The sequence below is a fragment of the Phyllobates terribilis genome, unplaced genomic scaffold, assembly GCF_046119375.1.
Source record: "Phyllobates terribilis strain yellow unplaced genomic scaffold, ASM4611937v1 Scaffold_117__1_contigs__length_5270597, whole genome shotgun sequence".
In the NCBI taxonomy this organism is placed as follows: domain Eukaryota; kingdom Metazoa; phylum Chordata; class Amphibia; order Anura; family Dendrobatidae; genus Phyllobates; species Phyllobates terribilis.
Genome location: NW_027362877.1, coordinates 5,136,396 through 5,157,840, shown reverse-complemented (window position 1 = coordinate 5,157,840; position 21,445 = coordinate 5,136,396). Strand labels below are relative to the sequence as shown.

General features: G+C 46.4%; 1 pseudogene; it reads right to left on the bottom strand.

Moving 5' to 3' along the window:
• LOC141201521 (uncharacterized) overlaps positions 1-21,445 on the bottom strand; it is an 87,662-nt pseudogene that overhangs the window by 38,901 nt on the left and 27,316 nt on the right.

Genomic DNA, 21,445 nt, shown 5'->3' with positions numbered 1-21,445 from the left:
TCTGGTGGAGTGAGCTATGATGCTTTCAAGGATCGGGGTGTCACTTGCCGAATAAGCTAAGGAAATGACCTCTCTAATCCATCTGGCTATAGTCCATTTGGTCACTCCATAACCCTTCCTACTCCCCTGGAAAGCTACAAACAGTGATTGGACTCGCCTCCACTGACTAGTTACATGTATATATTGTAATAAGGCCCTTTTAACATCAAGGTTATGAAACTTTTGTTCCCCTAGGGTCTTTGGGTTATCACAAAAGGAGGGCAGAACAATTTACTGAGATCTATGAAATTTGAGCACTACCTTAGGGAGGTGTGAGCGAAATACGCTCTCTTCTATGCCTTCCGAACTCCAAATTAATAAGTTTTGTTTTATGAGCGCTCGGGAAATCAGTACAGCACAGCCAGGAATGGTGTACTAGAAAAAGACTTCTGCTTTATTAACACATGTGACACTTTAAATAGGGTCAGAGACAAAGGAATAGTTCCCTCTGACCTATGAACCAATAGTAACCATAGGGGAGTGAACAGTAATGTGAAACCTCACTGCCCCTCAGTGTTACCTGATGACCATTACATAAGAGTGAAGACAATATGGATACCACAGACAAACAAGATGGATTCTTTTCTCTCACAGAGGTAAGCTGGGTCAGGCCTCAATACTATTCTATCGTCAAATACTTTTGTATATGGAGGATTTATGGATCGGGCTTGTAAATCGCTTACTCTACGGGCAGATGTCAAAGCCACCAAAAGAATTGTTTTGAGAGTAATGTATTTTGCAGACATCTCCTGGATTGGTTCAAAAGGTTCCTCAGTTAGAGCCTCAAGCACCAAATTCAGGTCCAATGGGGGAACTTTGGGTATTGAGACCGGCCTAGATCTATCACAAGATTTAATGAACCTTGCAACCCATTTATTGGCTGCGAGTTTGCAGTTATACAATGCTCCTAGGGCTGAAACCTGGACTTTGAGCGTACTGGTAGCTAGACCCAACTCAAACCCCTTTTTTAAAAACTCCAGGATTGAATTAATTGGAGGTTTTTGGCTTAACGGCTCCCCTAGGAAATCTAAAAACTTCCTCCATGTTCTACCATAGATTTTGGTGGTTATGGGCTTCCTACTCCTCAACAGAGTAGAAACTAATCCTGACGAAAAACCTCTACCCCCTCAATATTTCCCTCTCAAATTCCAAGCTGCAAGGTGGAAACCCTTTACTTGAGAGTGGAATATTGGTCCCTGTGCCAGAAGGTCTGGGATTTCCAGAAGGATCCATAGGTCTGATGGGGACATCATTCTCAGGAGGGAGAACCATGGTCTCTTCGGCCAAAAGGGGGCAATGAGGATCACTCTTGCTCGATCCTTTCTGAGCTTCCTCACTACAAGAGGTATCATAGCTATTGGAGGGAAGGCGTAGGCCAACTTGAAACCCCAGGGAATCTGGAGGCCGTCTATCACCAATGGGTTTCCCCTTGGATCTAGTGAGCAGAACTTCTCCACCTTTCTGTTGTTTTTGTCGGCGAACAAATCTGTTTCTGGCAGACCCATAGCTGTACTATCTGCCGGAATACTCTGGGGTTCAGGGCCCATTCCCCCTGTCTTAAATTGTTGTGGCTTAGGAAGTCTGCTCTTGTATTTTCTATGCCACATATGTGTAGTGCTGAAAGAGATAGGAGATTTTGCTCCGCTACTTGAAAAAGTCTGCTTACTGCTTCCAGAAGGGAATGAGATCTTGTTCTCCCCTGGTGGTTTATGTAAGCCACGGTGCTTCTGTTGTCCGACAACCCGAACATGACTGCCCCGGAGTAAAGGGAGGAAGCCCTCTAAAGCGTTCCACACTGCCTATAGCTATTTTAAGTTTGACTACCCTTTTTCCTCTAGGACTGACCAAGAGCCCTGAATTATGTGGTTTCCCAGGTGTGCCCCCCACCCTGAGTTGCTCGCATCGGTCATGATGATGTTGTGCACTGTTGTGTCCCACAAGGGTCCAGACCTTTCTAGGGTTTTCTCTAAACTCCGAGTGTCAGACTTGTATTCTATCTGACAGCAAGATAGACAAAGTCACAAAGTTGGTCTCTGCAGCTATACGGACCTCAGATATGTCCTTGAGGAAAGCACTGTCCCTGCTAGGTACTCTAACATTGTGCATTCCGGCAGTCAAGTGGGCTCAATTTCACACAAGAGTCCTTCAGTGGGAAATCTTGTCAGCACAAAAATTTTAAAAGAGTATTTAGGCTATGTGCCCACGATGCAGAAATGAAGCAGAAAATTTCTGCAGCATTTCTGCATCTCCCTGGCAGAAAAAAACGCATGCAGATTGTGCATGCGTTTTTCCTGCAGAATACATGCGGATCCACATGCGGGTTCACATGCGTTTCCGCATGCAGATTGACAAGCACTTTCCAGGCGATAGCATCACTTGGAAAGTGCTTGACAACTAGGTCACACTGTATAAATCCATGGAAACAGCATGGATTTATACAGTGTGAACCATAAAAATTAAAACAAATAAAGCTATACTCACCCCCGAGGCCCGGCGTGGCTGCAGCGCTGCTTCCTGGCTTGTTCCCGGCTGCCGGCATATCGCGAGACAGAGCGGTGAAGGGCCTGCGGTCACATGACTGTGACGTCACCGAAGGTCCTTCAGCGCTGCTGGCATTCAGAGAGAAGACGCCGGACAGGTGAGTATAAACTTTATTTGTTATTTTATTCTTTTTTTACAGGTACAATGGTACCCAGGTCTGGATGAGAGTCTCCTCTCCTCCAGAACTGGGTACCATCCGCACATAGAGACGCATAGAAGCCGCTTGTACAAATGTACAGTCGCGGTTTCTATGCGTCTCAATGCAAGTCAATGGCGGGAGTTCCGCTGCGCTTCCGCAAAATTAAATGACATGCTGCGGATTTTTGGACGTAGCATAAACGCTGCGGAAAAATCCGCAGCATGTGCATAGAACATGCGGAATCCCATTGGGGACCATGGGGTGCGGATCTACATGCGTTTTTCAAGCGTTTACGCTGCGGAAATTCCGCAGCATATACGCTTGAAAAATGCTACGTGGGCACACAGCCTTAGAAGGAAAGTTACATCTCTCCTTACATACCAGAAACTCCCTCTTGTGGTGGATGGACAGGTCAAATTTAACTTTAGGGGTCCAGTGGGTTCTAGTCTTGATTTTTGTGTGTTCACTATCCAGCCCAGGGTTCTGCAAGGTCATCATGACTTCTTTCAGCTGAGAAACACAATGGCTCTCTGAATTCCCTACAATAAGGAAGTCGTCCAGATACGGTATTATGACCGTGTTTTGAATGCGAAGAAAGGCCGTTACTTCGGCTATTAGTTTGGTGAACACCCTTGGGGCAATCGACAACCTGAAGGGGAGAGCTCAGAACTGGAAGTGCCTGCACCTTCCTTGGATGTAAAGCGCAACCTTAGATACTGTTGGTCATCTGGGTGAATGGGGACGTGATTATACGCGTCTTTCAGATCTGTCACTGCTATAAAACAATTTTGAAACAGAAGCTTAATTGCTGAATTCCATCTTGAATGTATGGTTGTTTATGAAACGGTTGAGGCCTTTTAAATTTATAATAGTCCTGAAAGAACCGTCCTTTTTTTTTATTAGAAAGAGAGGGGAATAAAATCCCCTTCCTTTCTGACTGACCAGAGCTTCGCATAGCATTCGCTTCTCCAAAAGGGTAAGGATCTCTGATTCCAGAGCCAGCTGTTCGTCCGGGAACTTCCTTACCGGGGTCATCGCAAATATTTGCCGTGGTTGCTGAAGGAATTGAATCTTCAGTCCATCCCTTTAATATGTTGAGGACCCAGGAACTCGAGATGTTTTCCCAGGCCTGGACAAAATGAGAGAGCCTCCCTCCTACTTGTGGCCTGGCGTCATTGTGGAGGCTTTTTGGAGGTGGAGGAGGGACCACCGAACATATATCCTCTTTTCTGTTCTTGAAATCCAATTTCCTTTTCTCCCCCGAGGGGCGACCTCTATTAAATTTCCCCCTCCGAAAATAGGTTCTCCTGGTGTCTGCTGAAAACCCAGGGAATCTTCATTTTTTGTTTCTCGCCTTTTCAAGGACGTCTTCCAACTTCTTCCCAAAGAGAAATTGACCGCCACAAGGTATGGAAGACAGCCTAGACTTTGATTGTAAATCTCCAGGACATCCCTTGAGCGACAGAGCTCGTCTTGCCTCGTTTGACAGACTGGCTGACCTAGCTGCGAGCTTAACAGAATCGGCAGAAGTATCTGCCAGGAAGGCATTTTGTCTCTTGAGGTATTTTGTCTTTTAGTTGATTTTCCAACTGCTGCAACCAGACCCTCAGGGAACAGGCAGTACATGTTCCTGCAATAGCTGGTTTTAGGCCACTTGCTGCTGATTCCCAAGTATGTTTTAGGAAAGTATCTGCCTTCTTATCCAAGGGGTCTCTAAGCACCCCTGAGTCCTCAAAGGGGAGTGCTGATCTCTTAGATGACCTAGATCCAGCACCGTCAATTTTTGGCACCTTGTCCCAATTTTCAGAGTCCTTAAGCTCAAAGGGATATTTCCTTTTTGAGGATGAAGGCAAGGCCCCTACTTTCTCCGGCTTCCTCCATTCTCTATTAATAAGTGCCTGGACCTTTGCATTTACCGGAAAGGTGCGTTTTTTCTTCTCTTCTAACCCTTAAAAAACATAATGTCTTCTAGGGATTTTACGGATTTATCCTCCTTTAACCCCATAGTGGTTCTGATGACTTTTATCAATTTCTCGGTGTCTTCTATGGGGAAGCATGCCCCCCCCATCACTGTCCGAGGAGGATGAGGATGAAGCTTCACTGCAACACTGTCCCCCTGACAACACCGAAGAATCTGATATGACCTTCCTTCTGTTCCTTAAAATTGTTTTAAGGGAACCCTCTACCTCTGATCTGATGACTGACCTTTGCATATTGCACATTCCTTGTTCCGCTTCTCGTCGGTAACTTTCTTGGGCTCCTGGTGATTAAACACACAACAGGAGGCCCAGTAGCAAATATATATAGTGACATTCACGAAGATCACTCACCCCGCCATTGCGGATACCGGAATTGAAGACTGTTTCAGGATACGCGACCCATCCTTCCTGGAGACCGTGGAGTCCTGAGAAGCTTTACTCCTCTGACTGGGACAGCTGCTGCTTTTACCGCTGGACCCTCTGGAACGGCGAGCAGATGGAGGTGGTGATGAGGTTGGTAACGACTGTGGCTGTGGCGACAGCTGCTGCTGCTCCATGTCTAACATTATGGCGGACTCCTTGAGCAGTGTTCTGACCGTAGGTGCACCTTTATATAGGGAGGAGGGCGGGGTCAGCCACCAAATCCCTGCGGTCTCCTCCTGCCAACGTCAGCCACTGGGCTATACGGCCGGCAATTCACAGGGCGCCGCCATCTTACTTCCGGCGCCGCCGCCAACAACACCGGGGCACGCCCTGCCCAGCATGCCCCGCGACTTCAGAGGCACGTGACCGCTTACTCCTGGTCATGTGCGCTGCAGGGGGAGGGTGGCGCCGCGGTGCACAGAAGCCCAGGACCTCTGCCCCCACATGCAGCAGGTCCCCAGGGAACCTGTGGACGGCGCTACCAGGCCCTAAAGGCCGGCGCCACGGAACACCAGCCCGCTCTTCCACCGCTGGGACAGGCCTGGGTAAGTGGATCTTTATCCTGGTGAGCCGCCTGATACTTCATGAGGTCTCCCATCAAGGACAGGAAACCAACTGCAGCGGGTGTGCCGTCATGCGTGAAGGGGAAAAAGGATGTGAGCAACCAGGGAAGACATCTCCTATAAGGTACCGGGACCTAAGGCTGCATTTACACTGGACAAACGCAGCCAAAATGCCTCCCGACTGGTTATATGTAGCCGATAAGCAGTCGTTTAATCACCTGTGAACCTTAATATGATGGTTCTGTGCGTAGAGTATAGCATTGTTCTCGGCAGCACGTTTACACAGGATGACCTGCTGCCCAGAACAGTGATATTTAAGCTTAATGATTTCCCCTGACAAACTAATGTTTCTCCTTCCCCCATGATGGCACTACGGAGAGAGGTGATCTGCCCTTCAAGGACAGGAAACCTACAGATAAAAGGGCGGTACCTCTCTCCCACATCAGTTGGTTTCCTGTCCTTGTCGGGACCCTACAGTCCGGAGGAGGCATACCTGTGGGGTGCCAGAAGATGAATGTCGTGGGATGCCAGGCCCGGCCAGTCCGATCCAGGCAGCGGGATTCCCCTGCCTCGGCTGGTGCGGTGTCCTGATGCGCCACCGCTGCGGTCAGTGGGCCCTTGGGGTGTGCGGAGGGGGTCCGGACGAAGAGGCAGGGCCTGTCGGGGCCATCGAGGACTGTGCTGGACCCCCCTGGTTGCGGAGGTGAGAGTGCGGCGCGGCGGCATGCATTTCAACTTCCGGGTGTGCGCGCGGGGCGCCCTTGGATGACGCGGCGCCGCAATGCATGACTGGGTAGCCAGTCTGCGCAGGCGCGGGCGTCCTCCTGCAGGTGCAGGGGGCGTCGGGTCACCACAGGCACTATGGGAGGGACTCCCAGTGCCTTAAAAAGACAGCGAAGGACGCCAGTAGTTGCTCATCAGAGCTCTGGCACGCTGTGTAGAGAAAAAAAAAGAAGGATATATTTATACATATATAATAATGAGTGAGCAAGAGCTACCTCCTCAGTCGCCACCGCCAACCCAACGAAAGAAGAGACGGGACACCAGGACCGGAACAGTGGAAGCGGGCGCTCTGGCAGATCGTCGCAGCGCAGCTAGGACTCCACCTCGGCATCTTCCAGGAGGATTCCGTCTGCAAAGATGGCTCCACCTCCTGAATCGGTACCCGCTCTTCCGTCTGGTTGGTAAGTGAGCTTTGTGAAAGTCCACTTTGTAACTAGGGGCCCTTGCTCTCTCTCTCTCTCTTTTGTCTCCTATAGGGAAAAAAGAGTACAGGGAAAACAAAAAATAGGACTTGTGCACTATGCACTGAAACCTTGCCCACTACTTGGGATAAGAGACTCTGCAGCTCCTGCATTGAGCAGACTATATGCGAGGGAACCCTGAGATTTGCCTCTGAACTTAGAGACCTGATTAAATCGCATGTCGAAAACACCATTAAATCTTTTCAGGGGGGCAAAAGGTTAAGGAAAACTAAAAACATATCCCCCAAGTCCAGGTCTAGCAGTTCTGAGGATGGCGGAGATTCGGACACTTCCATCTCTTCCTCCTCTTCCTCATCTTCAGATAGAGGAGGACGGAGCTGTTTCCCTATCGAGGAAACAGCCTCCTCAAGGCTGTCAGATCTACTATGGGATTAACAGATACCCGGCCTAAAAAATCCATACAAGACGTGATGTTCGGCAGTCTAGAACAAAAAAAGAGGAGATCTTTTCCACTCAACGAACATGTTCACTCGCTGATTAAGAAAGAGTGGAAAAGACCGGAGAGGAAGGACTTCCTTTCCCCCAAATGAAAGTACCCGTTTGAGGACCCAGTATGTTCCTTTTGGGAGAATAAATGAGAATGAGAATGAGAATGCTTGGTCTGGGGGATATAAAATGAGAATGCTTGGTCTGGGGGATAATGTGTGTAAGTGGGTAAATAGCTGGCTGAGTGATAGAAAGCAGAGGGTGGTTATCAATGGAGTAAGCTCAGGGGGTGTCAGGGTTACTAGCGGGGTGCCTCAAGGGTCTGTCTTGGGCCCTATATTATTTAATATATTTATTAATGATCTAGTGGAAGGGTTGCATAGTAAAATAGCAATATTTGCAGATGATACTAAACTTTGTAAAGTAGTTAACACAGATGAGGATAGGGCACAGCTACAGGAGGATTTAGATAAATTGGGGAGTTGGGCCAAAAAATGGCAAATGGGGTTCAATGCCGATAAATGTAAGGTCATGCACATGGGAAAGAAAAACAGCAGTCACCCATACATATTAAATGGGAAACCGTTGGGGAAATCTGACATGGAGAAGGACCTGGGCGTCTTGGTTAATAGCAAATTAAATTGGAGTGCCCAGTGTCAGGCAGCAGCTGCGAAGGCAAATAGAGTCATGGCATGCATCAGAAGAGGAATAGGGGCATATGATGAGAACATTGTTCTTCCTCTGTATAAAGCGCTGGTAAGGCCGCACTTAGAATATTGTGCACAGTTCTGGGCTCCGGTGCTCAGGAAAGACATATTGGAGCTAGAGAGGGTACAAAGGAGGGCGACTAAGGTAATAAAGGGAATGGAGGGACTAGAATACCCAGAGAGGTTGTCAAAATTAGGCCTATTTACGTTGGAAAAGAGAAGGCTTAGGGGAGACCTCATAAACATGTATAAATACATCAGGGGGCAGTACAGAGATCTCTCCCATGACCTGTTTATACCAAGGATGGTGACAAAGACGAGGGGGCACACTATGCGTCTGGAGGAAAGGAGGTTCCTGCACCAGCATAGAAGGGGATTCTTTACGGTCAGAGCCGTGAGACTCTGGAACTCTCTGGGAGAGGAAGTGGTGATGTCCAACTCACTTAATGAGTTCAAGAGAGGCCTGGACGCCTTTCTTGAGAACAATAAAATTACATCTTATGCTTAGTGATAGTTAATTAATCCAGATTGGTGTCGGGAAGTGAATTTTTTCCTCAATGATGTCAATTGGCCTATACCGCATGTTTTTTTTTTGTTTTTTTTGCGTTCCCCAGGATCAACGCTGCGGAATAGCTGCAGTGCACAAGAAATAGGCTGAACTGGATGGACGCTTGTCTTTTTTCGGCCTTATAAACTATGTAACTATGTAACTATATGAGAAAGCACCAAAACTAGATGTCACCATAGCCAAGGCCTCAAAGAAATACTCCCTTCCATTTGAGGACATGGGCGTCTTAAAAGACCCCATGGATAAAAAGGCAGACACCTTCCTAAAGGGTTCCTGGGAAGCCGCTGGAGGGGGGTTAAAACCTGCGGTAGCTGCCACGTGTATGGCCAGGTCACTAATGGTCTGGCTGGATCAGCTTGAATCACAACTGAGGCAAAAAACATCGAGAGACACAATCCTTGAATCTATCCCGATAATGAAATGGGCAGCGGCCTTCCTGGCTGACGCCTCGGCGGACTCCATCAGGTTAGGTGCTAGAGCAGCAGGGCTTGCTAACGCGGCTAGACGAGCCCTCTGGCTCAAATGTTGGCCCGGGGATCTGTAAACTAAGTCTAGGTTGTGCTCCATCCCCTGTGAGGGCGAGTTTCTATTTGGGTCCGCCCTTCATGATATCTTAGATATAAGGCAGGGGACAATAAGAAGCGGTTTCCTATCCTGTCTAACACTACTTACAGGAAACCTTTTCGGAGTAGAAGGTTTATACGTAGGAAGCCCCCTAAAGAACAGGATAGATGGGAAGACAGGAGAAGGAAGACCAAGGGATTCCTATTTAACAAGCCCTCCAGTGATAACAGAAAGGCCCCCCAATGAAGATTTGCCCCGGGTGGGGGGAAGGCTATCAAGTTTTCTCCCGGCCTGGGAGCTAATATCCAACAGCTCATGGATTCTGAGCATAATACAATCGGGCCTGAAACTGCAGTTCCTCAAATTCCCTCAGCAAAACTTTGTTATAACCCCCAAAAGGTCTTCAAATGAGGAGCAACTGGCCTTGGAGCAGGAAATCCAGGGACTGGTAAGGAAGGCAGTCCTTCAGGAGGTCCCGGGGGGGGGGGGGGGGTGGCATGGGCTTCTATTCTCCATTATTCCTGAGAAAAAAAAAACAGATGGGCCATATAGGACGATTGTGAATCTAAAAAAACTGAACAAACTGTTGAAGGTGGAAGCCTTCAAAATAGAAACAATAAAATCTTCAGTAAGAATGCTGTTTCCCGGTTGTTTCATGGCCGTCCTGGACTTAAAGGACGCTTATTATCACGTCCCGATACACTAAGACTACCGGAAGTTCCTCAGGGTAGCAGTTCCTATGGGTGGAGTGGTCGAACACTACCAATATACAGCCCTCCCATTCGGCATTGCCATAGCCCCAAGAATCTTCACCAAAGTTGTTGCAGAGATGATGGCTCATCTAAGGGAACAGAACACCCTGCTCGTCCCATACCTAGACGACTTCCTGATAATAGGCAGCTCCTTCCTAGACTGCAAATCCCATCTGAAAAAGGTCATGGATTCCTTGACTCGCTTAGGATGGCTTTTGCATCTGGAAAGTTCCAAAACAGAACCATGCCAAATACAGGAATATCTAGGCATCGTGCTGGATTCAAAAGGTCAGGAGTGTCGTCTCCCCTCAGGGAAAATTCAATAAATCCTAAGCCAGATATCTCGGGCAAAGTACCACCCGTCTATGTCCCTTTGGAAAGCCATGTCCCTACTAGGTTCCCTGACAGCATGCTTTCCGGCCATCGAATGGGCATAAATACATACCAGAACCCTTCAGTGGGAAATCCTAGAGGCAGAAAAAGCCCTAAAAGGGCGTTTAGAAGGGCTTTTAACGCTATCTGCAAAAACCATACTTCCCCTAGAGTGGTAGGGGAACATTAGACAATCTAGCCCGGGGGATTCCTTGGACAATCCCAACACCGCAAATCTTGACCACAGATGCAAGGCTGGGGGGCTCACCTCAACAATCTGGTAGCTCAGGGGGTCTGGACAGAATGCCTAAAACTAATGTCCTCAAACATGAAGGAGCTCCTAGCAGTAGAGCAGGCACTCCGGGAATTCATGCATACGCTACAGGGTCATCACGTGAGGGTCTTTTCAGACAACCAAGTAGTAGTGGCATACCTGAACCACCAGGGGGGTGCACGGTCCCATTCCCTAATGCAGACGAAAGAGGTCATCTTTCACTTAGCCGAGGGGAACTTACAATCCCTATCCGCTCTACACATAAAAGGGATAGAAAATCGCACCACAGACTTTCTGAGTTGGACACAGCTGAAGCAGGGCGAGTGGGAATTAAGTCAAGCTGTTTTTCGGCAGATTGTACAAAGGTGGGGCCGGCCCTCCATAGATCTGTTCGCCAACAATCAGAACAAAAACACACGCTCTTTTTACGCCCTAGATCCCAAAGGGAACCCCGTAGCCATGGATGCCTTCATGATCCCATGGAATTACCCTCTAGCTTACGCTTTTCCTCCGACCGCTCTGATTCCAGCTGTTCTGAGGAAAATCAGAGAAGAGGAAGCAAGGGTAATCTTGATAGCCCCCTTTTGGCCAAAGAGGGCATGGTTTTCATGGAAGAGGAGGATATCAATCTCCGACCCATGGGTTCTTCGGGAGCTCCCGGACCTTCTTTCTCAGGGTCCAGTCCTCCATCCTCGGGCGTCAAGCTTATACTTGACAGCCTGGAATTTGAGAGGGCTCTTCTGAAAGACAAAGGTTTCTCCCCAAATCTTATCACCACACTACTTCAAAGTAGAAAACCAGTCACCACCAAGCTGTACGGGGAAAACCTGGAAGAAATTCCTTTCAGTCTCAGGTTCCAGGTTGGGTAGGGAGGTTCCATTCACAGCCATCCTGGAATTTTTACACAGGGGGTTGGAGCAGGGTCTGGCCACAAGTACCTTAAAAGTTCAAGTTGCGGCCCTGGGAGCGCTCTATAATTTTGACCTGGCTAGGGATAGATGGGTATCTAGGTTTATTAAGGCATCAGCTAGATCCCATCCCATCCCGAAATACTACACCCTGGGATTTAAACTTGGTCCTTTCAGCTTTAACGTATGCCCCCTTTGAACCCGTCGGAAGCATCCCTAAAAATTCTGTCCCTAAAGACAGCACTCTTGGTAGTTCTCACATCCGCACGTAGGGTTAGTGATATTCAGGCTTTATCGGCAGGCTCCCCCTTCACACAAATCTTGGAGGATAGGGTTATTCTGAAAGCCGACCCTGCCTATCTACCAAAAGTGGCGTCAAGATTTCACAGGTCCCAGGAAATCACCCTTCCTTCTTTCTGCCCTAACCCTAGGAACACGAAAGAGAAGGTCTTGCATACACTAGACGTCAGAAGATGCCTAATCCAATATCTAGAGGCGACACGAGTGTAGGCAGGATAGTTCTCTTTGTTTGCTTCCAGGGCCCTCGTAAGGGGAAGAAAGCTTCTAAGGGCACGCTGGCCTGATGGGTAAGGGAGGCCATCACACTATCTTACTCCTCACGGGGAGAAGCTGGCCCGGAGAAACTGAAGGCCCACTCAACGAGAGCGGTGGCAGCCTCCTGGGCGGAGAAGGCCGGTGCTACGATAGAGCAGATAAGTAGAGCAGCAACCTGGTTTTCCCCCTCTACCTTCTTTAATCACTACCGGCTTGACTTAACCTCTTCTTCGGATCTTACTTTCTGGAGAAGGGTTCTGGAAGCTGTGGTCCCACCCTAATGAGTCACTTCTCTGTAATTCTCTCCGTGGTGCCGTCATGGGGGAAGGAGAAAGACGTAGTTACTTACCGGTAACGGGATTTCTCAGAGCCCATGACGGCACCCGTACATTCCCTCCCTTCACGTGTGGGTGCGCACACTTAGTGGTTACTTGTTGTAGCCATGTGGTGTGTCTGACGAGGTCTTAAATTGTAAAATTTCGTGTTACTAACCTGGTGGTCCTCTCATGCTCTGTAAACAACTGATGCGGGAGAGAGGTACCGCCCTTTTATCTGTAGGTTTCCTGTCCCTGAAGGGCGGATCCCCACTCTCCGTGGTGCCTTCATGGGCTCTCAGAAATCCCGTTACCGGTAAGTAACTACGTTTTTTGCTTGTACATCGGGTGACTGTCAGCCTGTTTAGATCGGCCGATTATTGGCCAGTGTAGATGCACCTTAAAGAGTTGCTGGCTCACACTGTGCTCAGCGAGACCCACCTGCTCTGATGAGAGTTGTAGTCTGTACCTGGCGCCTGTGGATAGCGGTCACTTTACGTCTATTCACAGACGCCAGAGCCGGTTTCAGGGAGCATGGACGACATCCGAGCTCTGGGAAAATGTTTGGTAATAAATTGGTGAACGAGGGACTGTTTCTTGTTTTTATTTCTCTAGTTTTATGTTTTTCAGGTTTCCATTTCTGGACTATATCGGATTCGATGGATTCCTGCGGACCTGCAGGGGATTTTTTTTTGTTCAATAAATTGGTGAACTACAGTCATGGCCAAAAGTTTTGAGAATGACACCAAAATTATATTTTCACATGATCTGCTGGCCTCTGGTTTTTATTAGTGTTTGTCTGATGTTTATATCACTTACAGAAATATAATTGCAATCATATTATGAGTACCAATAGGTTATATTGACAGTTAGAATGAGTTAATGCAGCAAGTCAATATTTGCAGTGTTGCCCCTTCTTCTTCAAGACCTCTGTAATTCTCCCTGGCATGCTCTCAATCAACTTTTGGACCAAATCTTGACTGATAGCAGTCCATTCTTGCATAATCAATGCTTGCATTTTGCCAGAATTTGTTGGTTTTTATTTGTCCACCCGTCTCTTGATGATTGACCACAAGTTCTCAATGGGATTAAGATCTGGGGAGTTTCCAGGCCATGGACCCAAAATCTCTATGTTTTGTTCCATGAGCCATTTAGTTATCACCTTTGCTTTATGGCAAGGTGCTCCATCATGCTGGAAAAGGCATTGTTGGGTGCCAAACTGCTCTTGGACGGTTGGGAGAATTGCTCTTGGAGGACATTCTGGTACCATTCTGTATTCATGGCTGTGTTTTTAGGCAAGACTGTGAGTGAGCCGATTCCCTTGGCTGAGAAGCAACCCCACACATGAATGGTTTCAGGATGCTTTACAGTTGGCATGAGACAAGACTGGTGGTAGCGCTCACCTCTTCTTCTCCGAATAAGCTGTTTTCCAGATGTCCCAAACAATCGAAAAGGGGATTCATCAGAGAAAATGACTTTGCCCCAGTCCTCAGCAGTCCACTCCCTGTACCTTTTGCAGAATATCAGTCGGTCCCTGATGTTTTTTCTGGAGAGAAGTGGCTTCTTTGCCGCCCTCCTTGAAACCAGCCCTTGCTCAAAGAGTCTCCGCCTCACAGTGCGTGCAGAAGCACTCACACCAGCCTGCTGCCATTCCTGAGCAAGCTCGGCACTGCTGGTAGTCCGATCCCGCAGCTGAAACAGTTTTAAGATACGGTCCTGGCTCTTTCTGGTCTTTCTTGGACGCCCTGGAGCCTTTTTGACAACAATGGAAGCTCTCTCCTTGAAGTTCTTGATGATGCGATAGATTGTTGACTGAGGTGCAATCTTTGTAGCTGTGATACTCTTCCCTGTTAGGCCATTTTTGTGCAGTGCAATGATGGCTGCACGTGTTTCTTTAGAGATAACCATGGTTAACTGAAGAGAAACAATGATACCAAGAACCAGCCTCCTTTTAAAGTGTCCAGTGATGTCATTCTTACTTAATCATGACTGATTGATCGCCAGCCCTGTCCTCATCAACACCCACACCTGTGTTAATGGATCAATCACTAAAACGATGTTAGCTGCTCCTTTTAAGGCAGGACTGCAATGATGTTGAAATGTGTTTTGGGGGTTAAAGTTCATTTTCTGGGCAAATATTAACTTTGCAAGTACAGTAATTGCTGTTAAGCTGATCACTCTTTGACATTCAGGAGTATATGCAAATTGCCATTACAAAAAATGAAGCAGTAAACTTTGGAAAAATTACTATTTGTCTCATTCTCAATACTTTTGGCCATGACTGTATAGTAAGGAAGTATTTATTAATCACATTAGATGCACAAATTCTGGGGTGGCTGCGGGCTGGTATTTTTAGGCTCGAAAAGGCTCAACAACTGAGGACCTTCCCAGCCTGATAATATCAGCCAGCAGCTGTCTGCTTTACCTAGGCTGGTTATCAAAAATAAGGGGGACCCCACGTTGCTTTTTTCATTTATTTTTTAGCTAAATACAAGTACAGTAAACTACACACACGGCACTAATTATATATCTCACTGATTATTTTTCATCTATCTCGATCTTTGCACATCTAACACCTAAATATCTGTCATTTCTATTCTGCATTCTATTCTGGTATGTGTCACACGGACGGCACATGGATGTCACACTTTGTCATCTGTGTGCAGGACGTATTGACGTCTGTTCTGCCGGAAAAAAACAGACATGTCCACGGGTGGGTCACACGGACGTCCGGTCCGTGTGAATACACGGACATGTGCTCAGCCCATAAATTATAATGGGTGTACGAGTTTAAGTGTATCCGGTGGAGGGGACCTAGAGGGTATGGGCACTTTTAGTTTGAGTTACCAGTAGGGGGCGTGACCACTTAAAGTGCCTAGGGCAGCATGAATGCCAAATACGGCTCTGAGCTCAACCCTAATAAAGTAATTAGAGCTGCAGCTAAAGGGGGTTCGATTTCAATTCTGGATAGTGGGTAATGATGACTGAATATGTTCGAAATCCGATCTCAAAAGTTAAATTTGGCACGAATGTGGCACATTCGGATTCGTGATCGTAAAGGCGAGCATTTTTACTTAAATTCGGGAAAATCGGCAAAGTTCGGGAACGTGATTGCGGGGCAACTACAGCGTTTTTAACAGTTTGTCTAGCATAGTGCCTGTGTATGATGAGCAGGGGGACGTGGTACATGAGTGGAGGGGCTGGGGAGAGCTCAGAACAGGTCAGATCAGCGGCACACTTGTAATTTTTTTTCCCTGTAACTTTAAGTGAGGAAAGCGCGGCTAGCCAATCAGAGCGCAGGAAGCATCCACACTGTCTAGACACAAGGGCTTCTGCCATTGGCTGCTGAAATCACATGTCCTCTCTATATAATGAGCGGTCATGTTCCCTCAGCGCCATTTTATGCATGTCACACTGCCGGTGATAGACGCTCCAAATGAGAGATATTAGCTAGATAGATGGGCGCTTGTTTGGAAGTCAGATAGTGTAGATAAGTCCTCTGCTGTGTACCTGTGAAATCGACCTTGCAGCACATTTTTATTTTTATTGTGCAATTACTGAGATTCAGACAGAATCAGCAGGGCCCGTGCCACAGAACAGCGTTGTGCACGGCTTGTATTGTGCTGTATGCACCAGTATCCCTTCAATCTATTTTTTCACTTGCTAATGCGATAAAGCTAGCAAGCCCTTGCAGCCCACCTATTGATTTTGTGGGGTTGAAATTCAGCTATATGCAGACTCAGCAGAGCACAAAACTTTTTTTTTTCATTTGCTAATGTGACAGTGCAAGCTATAGTAGCCCACTTTGTCATTTTTTTGGTGGGTGAAATTCAGCTGTATGCACAGTAAAAAAATATTCCCATGGGTTGTAGTGAATATTCATGGTCTTTAATAGCGGCACACAGACCACAAAGCGGCAGCAGGAGCCGTGCTGCGGGTACAGTGTGTGCGCTACTAAGGAGAGTGAATGGTCGCTGCTCCCCACGCACAGTCCCGGTCTCCCCTCAGCTGCACCTGCTCCCACTGTTATCAGCGGGATCGGCCATCGGATGATAGGAGGTGTAGTCTTCCGCGGTCCATTCTTTGTGCGGTTTTGCAGCGTTTTTGACTCGTTGACTTGAATTGAGTCAGTCCAATATGCAGCAAACATCCGCAGCAAATCCGCAAATATATTTATACCTGAATTTTTTGTTGCAGATTTGATTGACTCAATTCAAGTCTATGGGTGAAAAACGCTGCAGAAACGCACAAAGAATTGACATGCTGCAGATTTAAACGCAATGACAATCCGGTCAAGAAAATTCCTGCTCATGTGCACAGCACTTCAGGATTGTCATTGCATTAGCTGGCACACGGATTACCTAGCGCTTTTGGTGCATTTCCGAGCGGAAAAAACGCAGCGAAAACACATCAGAAACGCACAGTGTGCACATTGCTTTTTAATGTTTCTACGATTTTAATTTGTATTTTTTCATATAAGTTTTTGTTTTTATTCACACTGGAAAACAGGTGCTGGATTATCAGTAACTTAATAAATTCCATCCATTCCTTCCCAACTGTTATTTTCCCTCCGAGCACTTCCCACGGATCTCACCAAGCACTGAGAGATGAGCTGAAAGCAGACATATTTTTCTATAGAGGAATGGCAGACATGGGTGTTGTCCACATAGAAAGCCTCTCCTAAATCCCATGCACAAAAAAGCCGCCCTACAATCGGCCAGGACACATGCGGAAACATATGAAGACTCCTGGGACTTTATACTCTGGAGTGATGAGACCAAGATAAATGTGTTTGGAACTGATGGCTTCAAAACTGTCTCAAATATGAGGAATACAATGAGAATGCATGGTGTCTACAGAGAAACCTGGTGGTGGCCGTGTCCTCATGTGGGGCTGCATGAGCGCTGCTGGTGTCGGGGAGCTACAGGTCATTGATGACATCATGAATTCATAGATGTTCTGCTTTGTTACGCCCACTGGTGGTGCAAGTGGATTTCTGGACCCACCGGGCCGACCCTGGAGGGGCGTAACTAAGCAGCTACTTTGGTGTTCACTGGAGCCTCTAGTGGTGAGGTCAGGCTTGTGCAGGAGGTAGCTGCCAAGTACAACTCCAGGGTGGTGTCCGGCAGTAGCTGCTGAGCCCAGAGGTCAGGTTAGCTGACACTGATTACGGCTCCATTCAGACTTAGTAGATACAGTCCAGGATCACTGACATAGAGACTTAGGTTAATGTTCAGACACTGGACGCACTGTGACCAGGGGACTTCAGGAACAGGAATGGCCACACTAGGACCAGGGGAAAATGTTCAGGGCTCTGGCCGAACCAGGCCATTTGACAAGGGGTCAGGCACTGGCTGCTCCGGGACCAAGCGACGAGGGTACAGGCACTGGCCGCTCTGGAACCAGGCGATAAGGGTTCAGGCACTGGCCGCTACAGGACCAGAGGACGAGGGTTCAGGCACTGCCCGCTACAGGACCAGGGGACGAGGGTACAGACACTGGCCTCTCCAGGACCAGGGGATGACGGTACTGGCACTGGCCTCTCCAGAACCAGGGGACAATGGTACAGGCACTGGCCAGTCCAGAACCAGGGGATGAGGGTTCGGGCACTGGTCACTCCAGGATCAGGGGACAAGGGTACAGGCATTGATCTCTCCAGGACCAAGGAACGATGGTACAAGCACCGGCCACTCCAGAACCAGGGGATGAGGGTTCAGGCACTGGCTGCTCCAGGACCAGGGGATGAGGTTTTAGGCCCGGGCCACTCTAGGACCAGGAATTCGGGTACAGGACTCTGGCCACAGCGGGACCAGTGGTTTACGGACTCAGGACCCTGGTCACCCCAAGACCAGGGGACCTCACAAGTCACTAGCAGTACACCTTGCTAAGGGGAGAGTGAGTCTTTTATACAAGATGCCTCCCAGCTATTGGTTGGGAGCCATCTTGCAGGTGTACTATTTATGCTAAATGCATTTAGCATAAGGCACACACTGCCCCTTAAGAACAGGGAAACACGCGCATACTAGACAGCGCCAGGAGTTGCAACGCATTCACAAGAACAGAGGACAAGGAGAGCGCCAGGAAACACGCCCACAGCCGCAGCGGTCAGGAAGCGTCTTTGCATGGAGGGAGAAGAAGACACCATGCAAAGGCGTCGGCAGCAGCGTTACACTCTATAGTGGAAGAAAAGATGCTGCCATCACTCCGTGCCATTGGTAGACCTGCACTTCTCCAACATGACAATGATCCAAAACACACATCTAAGGCAACTGTTGCATTTCTGAAGAACAGGGTGACAGTGATTCAGTGGCCAAGTGTCTCCTGATCTGAACCCAACCAAACACCTATGGGGAATTCTGAAGAGACAAGTTGTCATCGCTCCATCCAGCATCCAGGCTCTAAGAGCTCGTTATTGAAAGAGAGAAAAAAGATAGATGTTGTATTATGTCACCAAGGCCTAGAAGACTTGGTGCTGTGCTTAAAAATCATGGAGGCCATACAAAATTCTAGATGTAGTAGCTTTTGATGTGGGGTGTACTCATTTTTGCACCAAATAATTTGAGTAAAACTGAAGATTTTGTAATAAGAGTTATATTATTACCCTTACTTTCATATTTTGATTACAAAAAAATGTTCTATGAAATTCAGTGCTGGCAAAATTTTAGAAATTTATTCAGTAAGATATTAAATAAAATCTTACTTATCAAAGGGGGTGTACTTATTTATGCTGAGCAATGTTTATTACATTTATGAAACACAGTGAACATAATTACAATTTCTTTTCCGTATGACTTCTCTCATGTTTTAAAAGATATGATTTATGTATAAAAGATTTCCCACATTGTGGACATGAATACGGCTTCTCTCCTGTGTTACTTCTCTCGTGGCTCACAAGACTTGATTTTTTTGTAAAGCATTTCTCACAGTGAACATGAATACGGCTTCTCTCCTGTGTGAAGTCTCTGATGTATAAGAAGTTTTGATTTATTTCTAAAGGTTTTCCCACATTGCAAACAAGAAAACAGTTTCTCCCCGGTGTGAATTCTTTGATGTTCAACAAGATTTGATTTTTTTCTAAAACATTTCCCACATTCTGAACATGAATACGGCTTCTCTCCTGTGTGAATTCTCTGATGTCTAATAAGACTTCCTTTAACTGCAAAGGACTTCTCACATAGTGAACATGAATATGACTTCTCTCCTGTGTGAGTTCTCTGATGTGTAACAAGTTGAGATTTATCTGTAAAGCACCTTCCACATTCTAAACATGAAAAAGGTTTTTCCCCTGTGTGAATTCTTTGATGTTTAACAAGCTCTGATTTACTTCCAAAACATTTCCCACATTCTGAACATGAAAATGGCTTCTCTCCTGTATGAATTCTCTCGTGTGTTGCAAGATTTGATTTATATATAAAACATTTACCACATTCTGAACAGGAAAATGATTTTTCTCCTGTATGAATTTTCTCATGTGCAACAAGGTGTGATTTATATAAAAAAGATTTCCCACATTCTGAACATGAATATGGCTTCTCTCCTGTGTGACTTCTCTCATGTTGCACAAGAGTTGATTTTTTTGTAAAGCATTTTTCACAGAATGAACATGAATACGGCTTCTCTCCTGTGTGAGTTCTCTGATGTGTAACAAGTTGTGATTTATCGGCAAAGCACCTTCCACATTGTAAACATGAAAAAGGTTTTTCTACTGTGTGAATTCTTTGATGTTTAACTAGCTCTGATTTACTTCCAAAACATTTCTCACATTCTGAACATGCAAATGGCTTCTCTCCTGTATGAATTCTCTGTGTGGCTAGATTTGATTTATATAAAAAAGATTTCCCACATTCTGAACATGAAAATGGGGTTTCTCCTGTATGAATTCTCTCATGTGTAGCAAGGTGTGATTTATATATAAAAGATTTCCCACATTCTGAACATGAATACAGATTCTCTCCTGTGTGACTTCTCTCATGTTCCAAAAGACTTGATTTTTTCGCAAAGCATTTCTCACAAAATGAACATGAATACGGTTTCTCCCCTGTGTGAATTCTCTGATGTTTAACAAGATCTGATTTATCTCTAAAGCATTTCTCACATTCGGAACATGAATATGGCTTCTTTCCAGTATGAATGCTCTGATGTCTACTAAGATGCCCTTTACCTGTGAAAGACTTCCCACATAGTGAACATGAATATGGCTTTTCTCCTGTGTGAATTTTCTGATGTGTAGTAAGATGCGCTTTATCTGTGAAGGACTTCCCACATAGTGAACATGAATACGGCTTCTCTCCTGTGTGAATTCTCTGATGTCTAATAAGATTCCCTTCATCTGTAAAGCATTTCCCACATTCTGAACATGAATATGGATTCTCAACTGTGTGAGTTTTCTGATGTCTAATAAGACTCCTTTTATATGTAAAGCATTTCCCACATTCTAAACATGAATACGACTTCTCTCCTGTATGAATTCTCTGATGTGTAATAAGATTCCCTTTATCTGTGTAGGATTTATCACATTCTGAACATGAAAATGGCTTCACTCCTGTGTGAATTCTCTCATGTATAACATATTTTGATTTATATGTAAAGCATTTCCCACATTCTGAACAGGAGTATGGCTTCTCTCTTTTGTGCCTTCTCTGTGTTAAAGAATCTGAGCTTTTAGTAAATTGCTTGTCACACTGAAGTCTTATATCCACTGTGTCACCTGAACTTTCGGTAACAATGTGAGATTGCTCAGGAGAGGGTTCCTCATGATTAGGAGGATTATAAGAAGGTGAAGTGCTGTGAAGTCCAGGAGGTGCAGGAAGGGTGAAGAGGTTTTCTCCATTAGAGTGCTTCCTGATATCTTCTTTTTTACAATTTAGTGATAAACCGTTATTCTCAGGATTTCCTATAGCATGAAAGATAGATTAGATGTGATTTTTTTTCTTCAACACAAAATGGATTTCTCAATGTATTTTCTGGATCTCACAAACAAAACCCTCGTCAGTGAAAGTACCGGTAATAAGGAGGGCAACTCCATGCCATAACATGAACACAATGACAGGTAAAGT